Here is a 14,671-nt window from a genome sequence, read left to right as displayed (position 1 = left end):
GTTCCCTCTATCCCTATACTTTGAAGCGTTTTAATCAGGAACGGATGCTGGATTTTGTCAAATGCTTTTTCTGCATCAATTGAGAGGACCATGTGGTTCTTCTCTCTTCTCTTATTGATTTGTTCTATCACACTGATTGATTTGCAAATGTTGAATCATCCTTGTAACCCAGGGATGAATCCCACCTGGTCATGATGGATAATCTTTTTAATGTACTGTTGGATCCTGTTTGCTAGGATCTTGTTGAGAATCTTGGCATCCATATTCATCAGTGATATTGGTCTGAAATTCTCCTTTTGGTAGGGTCTTTGCCTGGTTTGGGGATCAGGGTAATGCTGGCTTCATAAAGAGTCTGGAAATTCTCCTTCTACGTCAATTTTTTGAAACAGCTTCAGGAGAATAGGTGTTATTTCTTCTTTGAAAGTTTGATAGAATTCCCAGGAAATCCGTCAGGTCCTGGGCTCTTGTTTTTTGGGAGGTTTTTGATCACTGCTTCAATCTCGTTACTAGATATCGGTCTATTCAGGTTGTCAATTTCTTCCTGGTTCAATTTTAGGAGTTTATAGTTTTCCAGGAATGCATCCATTTCATCTAGGTTACTTAGCTTATTGGCATATAACTACAGAACACTCATGAAAGAAATCGAAGAAGACACAAAAAGATGGAAGACAATTCCATGCTCTTGGATCGGAAGAATAAACATTGTTAAAATGTCTATACTGCCTAGGGCAATCTATACTTTTAATGCCATTCTGATCAAAATTCCACTGGTATTTTTCAAAGAGCTGGAGCAAATAATCCTAAAATTTGTATGTAATCAGAAGAAATCCTGAATTGCTAAGGAAATGTTGAAAAACAAAAATAAAACTGGCGGCATCACGTTACCTGATTTCAAGCTTTACTACAAAGCTGTGATCACCAAGACTGCGTGGTACTGGCATAAAAATAGACACATAGACCAGTGGAACAGAGTAGAGAGCCCAGATATGGATCCTCAACTCTATGGTCAAATAATCTTCGACAAAACAGGAAAAAATATACAGTGGAAAAAAGACAGTCTCTTCAATAAATGGTGCTGGGAAAACTGGATATAAAACTGGACAGTTATATGTAGAAGATGAAATGAAAGAATGAGACTCAAACATTCTCTTACACCGTACACAAATATAAACTTGAAATGGATAAAAGACCTCAATGTGAGACAGGAATCCATCAGAATCCTAGAGAACATAGGCAGTAACCTCTTTGATAGCCACAGCAACTTCTTCCAAGATATGTCTCCAAAAGCAAAGGAAACAAAAGCAAAAACAAACTTTTGGGACTTCATCAAGATCAAAACCTTCTGCACAGCAAAGGAAACAATCAACAAAACAAAGAGGCATAATTAGGGCAGAACTGAAAGCCACCAGGGATGATGTTCACAATGTTAGGGCAGAACTGAAAGCCACCAGGGTTGATGTTCAAAATGCTCTCAATGAGTTCCAATCCAATCTAAATTCTCTAAAAGCTAGGGTAACTGAGACAGAAGATAGAATTAGTGATCTGGAGGACAAACAGATAGAGAGAAAGGATCAGGAGGAAGCCTGGAACAAACAGCTCAGAAGCCACGAAAACAGAATCAGGGAAATAAACGATGCCATGAAACGTTCCAACATCAGAATTATTGGAATCCCTGAAGGGGAAGAAAAAGAAAGAAGTCTAGAAGATATAGTGGAAGAAGTTGTCTATGAAAATTTTCCCAATCTCACGAATGGAAACAACGTTCATGTACTAGAGGCAGAAAGATTTCCTCCCAAGATTTTAGATTCTCGAAAGTCCTCACGGCACCTTATAGTTAGAATGGGGAATTATGTTTCAAGAGAAACCCTCTTAAAAGCAGCTAGGACAAAGAAGCTTCTTACATACAGAGGAAAGCCCATTAGAATAACGTCAGACCTTTCCACAGAGACCTGGAAAGCCAGGAAGGGCTGGCAAAATATATTCAGAGTACTAAATGAGAAGAACATGCAACCAAAAATACTCTATCCAGCAAGACTGACATTTAAAATGGATGGAGAGATAAAGAGTTTCCAAGACCGGCAAGGCTTAAAAGACTATGCAACCACCAAGCCGACACTGCAGGAAATATTAAGGGGGGTCCTATAAAAGAGAAAAAATCCTAAGAATATCATTGAACAGAAATATAGAAACAATCTATAGACAGAAAGACTTCAAAGGCAACACGATGTCAATAAAAACCTATCTCTCAATAATCACTCTCAATGTGAATGGCCTAAATGCGCCCATAAAACGACACAGGGTTGCAGATTGGATAAATGACAGGACCCATCCATATGTTGTCTACAAGAGACCCATTTTGAACCTAAGGCTACACCCAGACTGAAAGTGAAGGGATGGAGAAGCATCTTTCATGCCAATGGGCCTCAAAAGAAGGCCGGAGTAGCGATTCTCATATCAGATAAATTAGATTTTAAACTAAAGACTGTAGTCAGAGATACAGAAGGACACTACATAATTCTTAAAGGGACTATCCGCCAAGATGATCTAACAATTGTGAATATCTATGCCCCCAATATGGGAGCACCCAATTACATAAGAAAACTATTAATCAAGATAAAGAGCCATATTGATACGAATACAATAATAGTAGGAGATCTTAATACGCCTCTCTCAGAAATAGACAGATCATCGAAGCAGAAAATTAATAAAGAAATAAGAGCAATTGAATGAAACATTGGACCAGATGGACCTCATAGACATATACAGAACATTCCACCCTAAAACAACAGAATACTCATTCTTCTCAAGTGCACATGGAACCTTCTCCAGAATAGACCACATACTGGGTCACAAAGCAGGACTCAACCGATACCAAAAGACTGACATTATTCCCTGCATATTCTCCGATCACAATGCTTTGAAACTGGAGCTCAATCACAAGGAAAAGTTCAGAAGGAACTCAAACACCTGGAACTAAAGACCACCTTGCTTAAGAATGCTTGGATCAACCAGGAGATCAAAGATGAACTTAAACAATTCATGGAAACCAATGAGAATGAAGACACCTCGGTCCAAAACCTATGGGATACAGCAAAGGCGGTTCTAAGGGGGAAATACATAGCCATCCAAGCCTCCCTCAAAAATATTGAAAAATCCAGAATACACCAGCTGTCTCTACACCTTAAAGAACTGGAGAATCAACAACAAATCAAACCAACTCCACATGCAAGAAGGGAAATAATCAAGATTAGAGCATAGATCAATGAGGTAGAAACGAGAGATACAGTAGAACATATCAATGAAACTAGAAGCTGGTTTTTTGAAAGAATCAATAAGATCGATAAACCATTGGCCACACTAATCCAAAAGAAAAGAGAGAAAGCCCATATTAATAAAATTATGAATGAAAAGGGAGAGATCACAACTAACACAAAGGAAATAGAAACAATCATCAGAAATTATTACCAACAGTTATATGCCAATAAGCTAAGCAACCTAGATGAAATGGATGCATTCCTGGAAAGCTACAAACTCCCAAAATTGAATCAGGAAGAAATTGACAACCTGAATAGACCGATATCTAGTAATGAGATTGAAGCAGTGATCAAAAACCTCCCAAAAAACAAGAGCCCAGGACCTGATGGATTCCCTGGGGAATTCTACCAAACTTTCAAAGAAGAAATCACACCAATTCTCCTGAAGCTGTTCCAAAAAATTGAAGCAGAAGGAAAACTTCCAGACTCTTTTTATGAAGCCGGCATTACCCTGATCCCAAAACCAGGCAAAGACCCTACCAAAAAGGAGAATTTCAGACCAATATCACTGATGAATATGGATGCAAAGATTCTCAACAAGATCCTAGCAAACAGGATCCAGCAGCACATTAAAAAGATTATCCACCATGACCAGGTGGGATTCATCCCTGGGTTGCAAGGTTGGTTCAACATTCGCAAATCAATCAGTGTGATAGAACAAATCAATAAGAGAAGAGAGAAGAACCACATGGTCCTCTCAATTGATGCAGAAAAAGCATTTGACAAAATCCATCATCCATTCCTGATGAAAACGCTTCAAAGTATAGGGATAGAGGGAACATTCCTGAACTTCATAAAATCTATCTACGAAAAACCCACAGCAAATATCATCCTCAATGGGAAAAAGCTTGCAGCCTTCCCGTTGATATCAGGAACACAACAAGGATGCCCACTCTCACCACTCTTGTTCAACATAGTATTAGAAGTTCTAGCAACGGCAATCAGACAACAAAGAGAAATAAAAGGTATCCAAATTGGCATTGAAGAAGTCAAACTCTCTCTCTTCGCAGATGACATGATTCTTTATATGGAAAACCCCAAAGACTCCACCCCCAAACTACTAGAACTCATACAGCAATTCAATAACATGGCAGGATACAAAGTCAATGTGCAGAAATCAGTGGCTTTCTTATACACTAACAATGAAAATACAGAAAGGGAAATTAGAGAATCAATTCCATTTACTATAGCACCAAGAACCATAAGATACCTGGGCATAAACCTAACCAAAGAAGTAAAGGACCTGTACTCGAGGAACTACAGAACACTCATGAAAGAAATTGAAGAAGACACAAAAAGATGGAAGACTGTTCCATGCTCTTGGATTGGAAGAATAAACATTTTTAAAATGTCTATACTGCCTAGAGCAATCTATACTTTTAATGCCATTCCGATCAAAATTCCACGGATATTTTTCAAAGAGCTGGAGCAAATAATCCTAAAATTTGTATGGAGTCAGAAGAGACCCCGAATTGCTAAGGAAATGTTGAAAAACAAAAACAAAACTGGCGGCATCACGTTACCCGATTTCAAGCTTTACTACAAAGCTGTGATCACCAAGACAGCGTGGTACTGGCATAAAAACAGACACATAGACCAGTGGAACAGAGTGGAGAGCCCAGATATGGACCCTCAACTCTATGGTCAAATAATCTTCGACAAAACAGGAAAAAATATACAATGGAAAAAAGACAGTCTCTTCAATAAATGGTTCTGGGAAAACTGGACAGCGATATGTAGAAGAATGAAACTCGACCATTCTCTTACACCGTACACAAGATAAACTCAAAATGGATAAAAGACCTCAACGTGAGACAGGAATCTATCAGAATCCTAGAGGAGAACATAGGCAGTAACCTCTTCGATATCAGCCACAGCAACTTCTTTCAAGATATGTCTCCAAAGGCCAAGGAAACAAAAGCAAAAATGAACTTTTGGGACTTCATCAAGATCAAAAGCTTCTGCACAGCAAAGGAAACAGTCAACAAAGCAAAGAGGCAACCCACGGAATGGGAGAAGATATTTGCAAATGACAGTACAGACAAAAGGTTGATATCTAGGATCTATAAAGAACTCCTCAAACTCAACACACACAAAACAGATAATCATATCAAAAAATGGGCAGAAGATATGAACAGACACTTCTCCAACGAAGACATACAAATGGCTATCAGACACATGAAAAAATGTTCATCATCACTAGCCATCAGGGAGATTCAAATTAAAACAACATTGAGATACCACCTGACACCAGTTAGAATGGCCAAAATTAACAAGACAGGAAACAACGTGTGTTGGAGAGGATGTGGAGAAAGGGGAACCCTCTTACACTGTTGGTGGGAATGCAAGTTGGTGCAGCCACTTTGGAGAACAGTGTGGAGATTCCTCAAGAAATTAAAAATAGAGCTTCCCTATGACCCTGCAATTGCACTACTGGGTATTTACCCCAAAGATACAGATGTAGTGAAAAGAAGGGCCATCTGTACCCCAATGTTTATAACAGCAATGGCCACTGTTGCCAAACTGTGGAAAGAACCAAGATGCCCTTCGACAGATGAATGGATAAGGAAGATGTGGTCCATATACACAATGGAGTATTATGCCTCCATCAGAAAGGACGAATACCCAACTTTTGTAGCAACATGGACGGGACTGGAAGAGATTATGCTGAGCGAAATAAGTCAAGCAGAGAGAGTCAAGTATCATATGGTTTCACTTATTTGTGGAGCATAACAAAGAACATGGAGGACATGGGGAGATGGAGAGGATAAGTTATTTGAGGGAAATTGGAAGGGGAGGTGAACCATGAAAGACTATGGACTCTGAAAAACAACCTGAGGGTCTAGAAGGGGTGGGGGGTGGGAGGTTGGGGGAACTAGGTGGAGGGTATTAGTGAGGGCACGTGTTGCATGGAGCACTGGGTGTGGTGCAAAAACAATGAACACTGTTATGCTGAAAAGAAAAAAAAATAAAGTGATATATGTTTAAAGGAAAAAAACGACATAAATAGAATTCAAGGAAGTATAAGAAAGAGTATAACAATAATTAGTGTCTGTTTATGTCTTTTGCTCATTTTTGCTGTATTTTCATTTAATGTGAGACTTTCCAGCATATTTAAAAGAATATATTTCACAATATTTTCAACCTTCCTGAGCCTTGTATCAAATATTTTGTATATTGGATTATACTATACTTGTTTTAGGATGGCAGATACATTAAGGTTATTAAAATCAGAAGGAAATATGAAACAAATATGTTTGCCCCTTGACTTTGAAAAATTGTTAGAATGTCAGAAGTGGAGGAGAAAAGGCAAAGTTTTTGATAGAATATTTGGGGAATCATAGATGACTGCTCCAGTAACAGTTTCCTTTTGTGTGGTCATGAGAAATAAGGTTGGAAAAATAAAATAAACTTCACTAGTTCAATGTCTTAAATGCCAAGCTAAAAGATCTATGGCAGAATGAAGAGAAGAATGAAACTAGAACACGAATGGTGGGGTGATGAAGGGATTCCTGTAGTTCACACAGCTGTCAAAATCATCATAATGAACCCTCACAATCTTGGTGTAATTCTTAGTGATGCAAATGCCTTAGAAGCTGCCAGATCTCCATTCACCTGATGGTGTCACTGCTCTTGCAAAGGTCAATAAATACTTTTGCGAAGCTCTTGCTGCTTCTCCTTGCCCTTCTCCTCTGCTTGAGGTGCAGCCAAAACTATTCAAACAGCTCTTGAAAATTTAAACCTATACAGGAATTATCTTGGGCTGAAGCATGCTGTACTTGTGAATTTAGTGACTCCTACACATTATTCTACAAATTTAAATTTAAAAAGAAAAATTTAAATGTATCAGTTTTCTTTGCATATGTCTTAAAGCATCCTATGCTCCTTATGGAAAAATTTTTAAATAATAACGTTTTAAAGGATCAGAAATTAAAATCTATATTTCTACCATTCCAGATAATCATAGTTGAAAACATATATGGGAAGATCTACTTTTTATTCTCTGGGCAATTTTATTTATAATGGTTAGATAACAATAAATTTTTAAAAACTGCATCCTAAAATTTTTATAGACATAATGAAATACATATTCCTCTTTCACCAATTATTCTCTCCTCTCCTCTTCTGACATAAACATGGTTAATATTTTGGTGCATTATAATAGAATTTTCAGGGAAAAATTATAAACTTTATAAAACATCATGATTAGGAATTGGTTGTGGTATTAAAAGAACTTTATTTCTACATATTGATGTTCCTCCTTACTAAGTAGTCTAAGAAATGTTTCTTAATGACTAATTTTCATATAGTTATAGTCCAGATGTGAAGGCACTTGGATATATATATATGTCAATTATGATAAAGAATAATTCATTATCTTCTCATTAATGGTATAATTTCATTATCTTTGGTTTTAACCTTTTGTATGAAAGAAACATCTCACTTTAATGTATTAAAGCTTACAAAAATATATTAAAGCTTACTGGTTAATTATAGTGCTTTCAGTGTGGACATTTGATGATTAAATCTGATTTTCTGAATTGTTTATACATGTTACCTGTCCATTTTTTATTTTGAGGAGATTGTTTCTCCATTTCAAACAAAATTCAAATCCTTTGAAAATTAATCCTTTGTCATATATATGTCTACTGCTTATCGAATGTATTATTTGTATAACACTGACTTACAAATGTTTCATAATGAAATTAAAATATATATGACTTAAATATGTATATATGTATATACATATGCATACATATATATATATATATATAGTATGTGTGTGTATAATTTATTTCTTGAGCATAGAAAGTTCTTCCCACTGACAGATCATATTAATCTCATTTGATTGATTGACTGATTCATTCATTTCATATTTAACTCTCAGATCCATTCAGAATTTCTTTTAGTATGTTATAAGTAGGTATCCAACTTCATTAGTTTTCACTTAGATGAATTACTAATTCAGGAACTTTTCACTGAAAATTTGCCAGAAATTTAAAAGTTTCCTTTATCCATTACCCACATGAATATATTACAGTCTATATCTTCTTCTTATTTTTTTCCATGTAGATCACACTTGAATTATTATGTCTTCTACTATCTTTTACTCTCTGGCAAGCCTCTCGATGATACTCCCTTTTTGTTTGATTATTTGATATAAATTCTTGTTCATTTATTTTTCCCATTAACCTCAGAGTCTTTTATCAAGTTTGTGGTGAAAATATCCCATGGTGCGCTTGAACTGATTTTGTCTTGATTTATTAAATAATTTGGGAAGAATTGAACTCTTTATAAAAAATGTGTTTGCTCAATTAGGGACATGATGATTTTTTCCATTTATTTATATTTTTAAAAACTTTTCCTAGCTAAAGATTCTCTATCACTTAAAGTAATTCATTACTCTATTACTAATTAATTCTTTTTTTATTAATCAAGACTAGATATTCAGTTTGTCCAATTTTGTTTGTGTTTATTCATTTATTTACATGTTTTCTGAGGGACAATTATAGGCCAAGCCTTCAGCAAGTACCCAATATAAATATACACTAGAATTTAATTCAGAATTAGTTCCTACCTTCATGGAACTTATTGACACTTGATCATACAGCAAAAATTAGGTCAGAAATCAAATCTAGAAATAAATTACTCCAAAATTTAAAGTATTGCAAAGAAATCAAATAATTTCCTGCAATAATGATTTTGGCAGAAGGTGAAGAAGAACAAGTGGAGAGTGTACCTTACTATGCTGCTCTGGAAATCACTGTTAGCACACTTAAGCTGAAACCTACAGAATGGTGTAATGATCATGGCAACAAAAACAGCCAGGATAAGAACTGAAGATAATCATTTGAGATATATTATGCCACCCCCCCCCCAAGTTGGGAAAACACTTAAGAGTGCACCTTAGGAAGTGAAAGGCCAATGAAGTTGGGGTGTTAGGCACCAGGCCAGAAGAAGAGGAGCTGTGTTGGGCCAGGCAACCTTATAAAGCCCATAGCTAATAAAATTAGATATTATCTTGTAAAACATGGAAAGCCATTTGCCTCTTGTTTGTCTGACTCGCCACAGCCAATCTTTCAGAGAATCAAATTAGTTTTGTCTTCAAAATATATCCAGTACCCAACCAAATTTATGACTTCTACTGTTACCATCTTATTCCCATACACCGTGACTTCAACTGCTTCCACACTGTTCTACTTGCAACAACTTTTGCTCTCCTATTACCCTCCACAGAGCAGCCATTAGGCATCTTCTTAATGGTAGGAGTTATTCAAGCTGTTTTAGTCTCCCACCATGCTGGCCTCAAAATCTAAAGATAAATAAAATTAGTGTGGTGTATTTTTTTTTCTCTCCACTAAAATTAGGATTTTGAACAAATCATAAAGTTACCTTTTTTTCCAATGCTCTCAAACTATATATATATATATATATATATATATATATATATATATATTTGTTCTCTAAAAGAGATCCAACTAAAAAGTCAAGAAGTTTGAGAGTTTATTTGATGAAAATATATTAAAATATTTTGAATTTTCTCTGGGTTATTAATCTATTTGGTGATACATATTGTTCAATAACTTGGTGAATTATAATTAATTGTTCATTATTGAATTCTAGTTTTATTACAGTGCAGCTCAAGGAATGTGACCTTTATCTACTGTTTTCACATTAATTTGGCATATCATTGCAGTCTTATTTATTGATTTTATCATGGAAAAATTGTATCCTCTATATACAAAACTTTTTATAAATCATTTTATGTAGCTTTGTCATTTTATATATCTATAAGTTACTTTATGTATCTATTAATGTCAAAAAGTTTAATGTTCTATTATTCTAAGATGCATTCTTATGCATTTTAGATTATTTTTTTCTTTCAAAGACAGGACAATTTATTAAAGTCTTCCTAAATAGTTGTTTATGTTTTTTTTTTTCTTGTATTCATTACATACTCTGTCTTATTTAATACCATGTTTTGTTACTTGAGGCAAAGAGCTTCATGACTCTTATATAACCACTGGGGCTATAAGCTAAGCATTTTGTGTCATGTGTTTGTTTTATTTAGAAATGCTGTTTTAGGTATCTTGAAACCTCACAACAGGATTTTGTGTTCTGAACCTTTCTCTGAGGGAATTTTTACTGTTTATCATAGATTATAAATCCAATTGTATAAACATTAATTTTGTCGTGTGACTACCATCCTTTCCTGGTTTCCATCATTACAGTAAGCTTCATCTAATTTTTATCCTAAAGTTCACATTTAAAGAGAGTTTTTTACTGCAGAAAAGATTACTGGTGTACTATTTTCATTCCCTATTTTCCTCTCCATTCATGCAATCTGGTTTTCACAGTCATAATTTTGATTCAATAACATAACATCAAGTGTTTTAAATGAACATAAATTATGAATAAGAAAATCAGAGAAGATAAAGAGGGACCCATCAGTGGTAATCAGCGTTCCAGAGAGCACTATTCATTGTTTGCCATTGTTCTTTCTCTCTGTTTCTGTTGTCTTTTATTACAAAGCATATTTTATCATGCAAAATTTAAAAAAAAGAGATTTAGTAGCCAGTCAAACCAATTTATTATTCATCTTTAATTTAATAAGATACTCTAAATTCAGGAAAGACTAATATTCTGAAAATGTGGCTTGGGCTTTTCCCCCCACTTTCATCATAGCAATTACATCAACATAAACAACAATTAAATGTTTCAGCTTGCAGTAGATGAATTACTGACTCCCATTAAAGTCAGTTTATGACCGTCTTGAGTGAGGCCTCTTTGTTGCAAACTATTGTGAGGCACAATTTGAGATTTAGCGTTTTCTGTTTCAATCGTACTCCATACCCCTTAGGTAATTCTATCCATGCTATGCACACAAATCAAGACAATTCTGTGATATGGGTTTTATATTATAGTTCCTTATGTGCTTATTACTTGGAGGCTGATGTTTCTGAAACTTTTTTTTTTTTCCACTGCAGTGTACACTGACAGTTTGCCCTGAGGGGTTCTTTCTTTGAGGAGCAATGACTAGAGGCTGTTATTTTATTTTTTAGTCTCAGAACTGCATTTGTAAATTGATTAAACTGAAACGCATATATGTTATAACTAGGAAGGAAAAACAGGTTCCTAATGGACTTGCTAGAACAGTTTTGGGCTTTTATTTGTAGAACTTCAGTTAATACATAAATGATAATTGTTGTTATCAGTTAGGATATCTTAAAAACAAAGTCAAATAAATTATGGTCCAATCTCAAAAGTAGGCAACAGCCTTTAGATAGAGATTAACCAAAGTATAATTTTTTAGGACTCTTCACTTTCTTCACTTAAACCTGAAACCGGGATATTAACATTTTTGTTAACTAAGGACTTCCCCTGTATTTGAACTGGATAAACTGACCACAAATATTTATCTAAGGATTTTCTTTGCTTTGCACATCTTTTATACTCCCTACCTAAATAATTAGTTATCACTCAAGCGTATTTCACTAAATGAAAGCAAGCAAATACAAATAAAGAAGAGTATATGAGTTATATCATATTTTCTCTAGGAAATGTAGGGAACAAACAAATAATCAAAGAGACTGGAATACAAACGAAATTATTATGCAATTGAGAGAATGAAAAAATAGGATACACTGGCAGATGTAAATAAAAATTATTTAAATTAATGGAAATTGTAGGGTAAAATCTTTATCTCTGGCACAAGAGCAGAAATAGAATAAACATTGTCAACCACTAATAGAGATTTAAGTTAGCTGTGGTGAAAATATTAATGAAGAGAGTTGGAGGTGTAAGAGAAAGAATCTGAAAAGAAATGGGAATCAGAAGCCCAGAGAGAAATATTATGGGAAGAGCTGCTATAACCTACCAAAGCATACATTTAACAAGTTACATTACCAGGATTTAATTAGTAATACAGTAAGTATGGTGAGAAAAGTCAGCCAATGCACAGGGACATTTGGAAGCAAGCACTTTCTAAAGTCAATAGTCAAATTGAATAAGAATCCAAAAATGTCTTTTGGGGTATCATTATCACCATCTATTTTTAGTGAAGCTTTTGAACACACAGATAGGTTTGACAACACATTTTTTCAGAGTATTTGCTATTTTTGTCCTATGGGATTTATTTTAATTTAATGAGAATCATATGTATTTCCTCTCTCTATTGAACAATTTGGAATGTTATTAATTAATGGCAATATAGATGATATTAACACCTAAACAGAATGGTCAGTTCTATATAATTACTATTTTTAAAATATTCTGATTATTTTAATTTCTCTTTTTTAAACTATATAATTAAAAAACGTTTAATACACATGCTTCACACTGCAGTAAATTATAAGGTGGCAACTACTTATAGCATATTCAGTGAATGCATACAATTCAAGTTAAAGGTTTTATAATTTTACAAAATCTCAGGTTCTACATGTCAAAGGCAGCAGTTATTACAGTCCTGGGAAAAAGCACTCTGAAACCAGCAAAACCACCTTCTTTATCAAGTGATACGGTGCTAATAAACATTAGAAAATATTTCGTGCCTGGATGTCAAGTACTGAGAAATGGTACTGTGCCCTCGAATATGTTCTTAATATTAGTTGACTGATAAAGTCACTGCAGGTGGCATTTATTGCCATGAACTATAGTGCTTCACTTTATCACTCAGACTAGATCACAATGTTCCAACAGCTACAATCTGTTAACTCTCATCCAAATAGCTAAAATGCCCTTAAAGGAAGCATTACTTGCCTCTAAAGGTTCTCTGGCAATTTTGGAGATTTCATAAACCTTGGTAGCTCAATATCAGCTATTGGACTGATTTCAATTAACTGAGAAACGGAAGGAAAAAAATGTTCTTTCTTTTCCACAAGAAACCAAGCCTTGTATACTATGATATTTGTAAGATTTGTATGCATATTCAGTAAAAATCAAGAACTATGCTCTATTGAATTGTCCTTTCAAACTACAAAAGATAATATGCTTATTGGAATGGATGACATAAAAAAGTACATAAAAATTCAGCATCCACTCTCATCCCTTCATTCCCCTCTCTCACCCCACAAAGAAAAAATATTTACTGTATAAAGTGCATCTTTCCAGGTAATTTTCTATGTCCATGTAAGCATAGGAAAACATCTATACATACAAAAATATTTTACAATGTCATCTTTTACCTATATCACTCTGCATCTTGCTTCTTTAAAAGAACATTATATTTATATAGAAATTTATTTTTCTTTAATGACTATAATGTCAAATATTTATAAATATGTCATTTTCTTTTTTATTAAGATTTTATTTATTTATTTGAGAGAGAGGGGGAGAGAAAGAGAGAACATGAGAGGGGGTGGGCCAGAGGGAAATGCAGACTCCTCACTGAGCAGGGACCCCCCAAGAAGTGACACTCAATCTTGGGATTCTAGGTTCTAGTCGCTCAACCAACTGAGCCACCTAGTTACCCCTAAATATCTCATTTCCTTAGTCATTCCCCTATTAGTGGGTATTTAAGATGCTTTTTTTTTTTATCACTTCAAGGAATTCTGCAGAAAAATCTTTATATGATGGGGTTCTTCTTTCATATTTTTATTTCAAACTGAGAATGTTGAGTTTAATGAAATGCATACTTCAATTTTAGATTCTGCCATGTTAGATTCCCAAAAGGTTGCTGTAATTGGTATGTCCATTAGAAATGTATAGGAATGCCCATTTTGATACTCTCACCAGCTCTGGATGTTATTAATCTTTAACTTATTTGCCAATATGATCAATGAAAATTGTTATCATTGATTAGCTCTTCCCTGATTAATAAAGAGGCTGAACATCTTTTTAAATACTTACTGAAGTTTTGAATTGAAATCTTTTCTACTCTATATGTTCTTGTCATAGCCTTTGCTGTCTTTCCCATTGTAGATTCTGTGCTACATGCTTACAGCCTTCCAAAGAAAAATTATGAGTAGAGCAATTAAATTTCTGTTAACGTTTATGTAAATATGAATAACAAAGGAAACTGTCTCACAGTTTTATGAATTACACTCAAGCTTTATGTTTTAGATAATGTGTGGGTATTTATGCTGCTTTGTATTGGTTTTGCTTTCCTTAGCAAATACTGATACATTTACAGGATTTGGTCAATGCTTATTCTGAGAAAACATTTCATGAATTACAATAATCATAAAAGCTTGATTCCATTAATATAACTATGTTGAATATTTATGATTTATCTGAATCTTCTAATTTCCATGACATTAACATAAAGGAAAAAAAGTAATTTCATTCTCCCCGGAAGGACCTAAGCTGCTAGTACATAATATCTAACTTTAAATCCAAACATTGAGTACTTAACCTAT

The sequence above is a fragment of the Meles meles genome, chromosome 14 (assembly GCF_922984935.1).
Source record: "Meles meles chromosome 14, mMelMel3.1 paternal haplotype, whole genome shotgun sequence".
NCBI lineage: Eukaryota > Metazoa > Chordata > Mammalia > Carnivora > Mustelidae > Meles > Meles meles.
Note: the sequence above shows the minus strand (reverse complement) of the source record.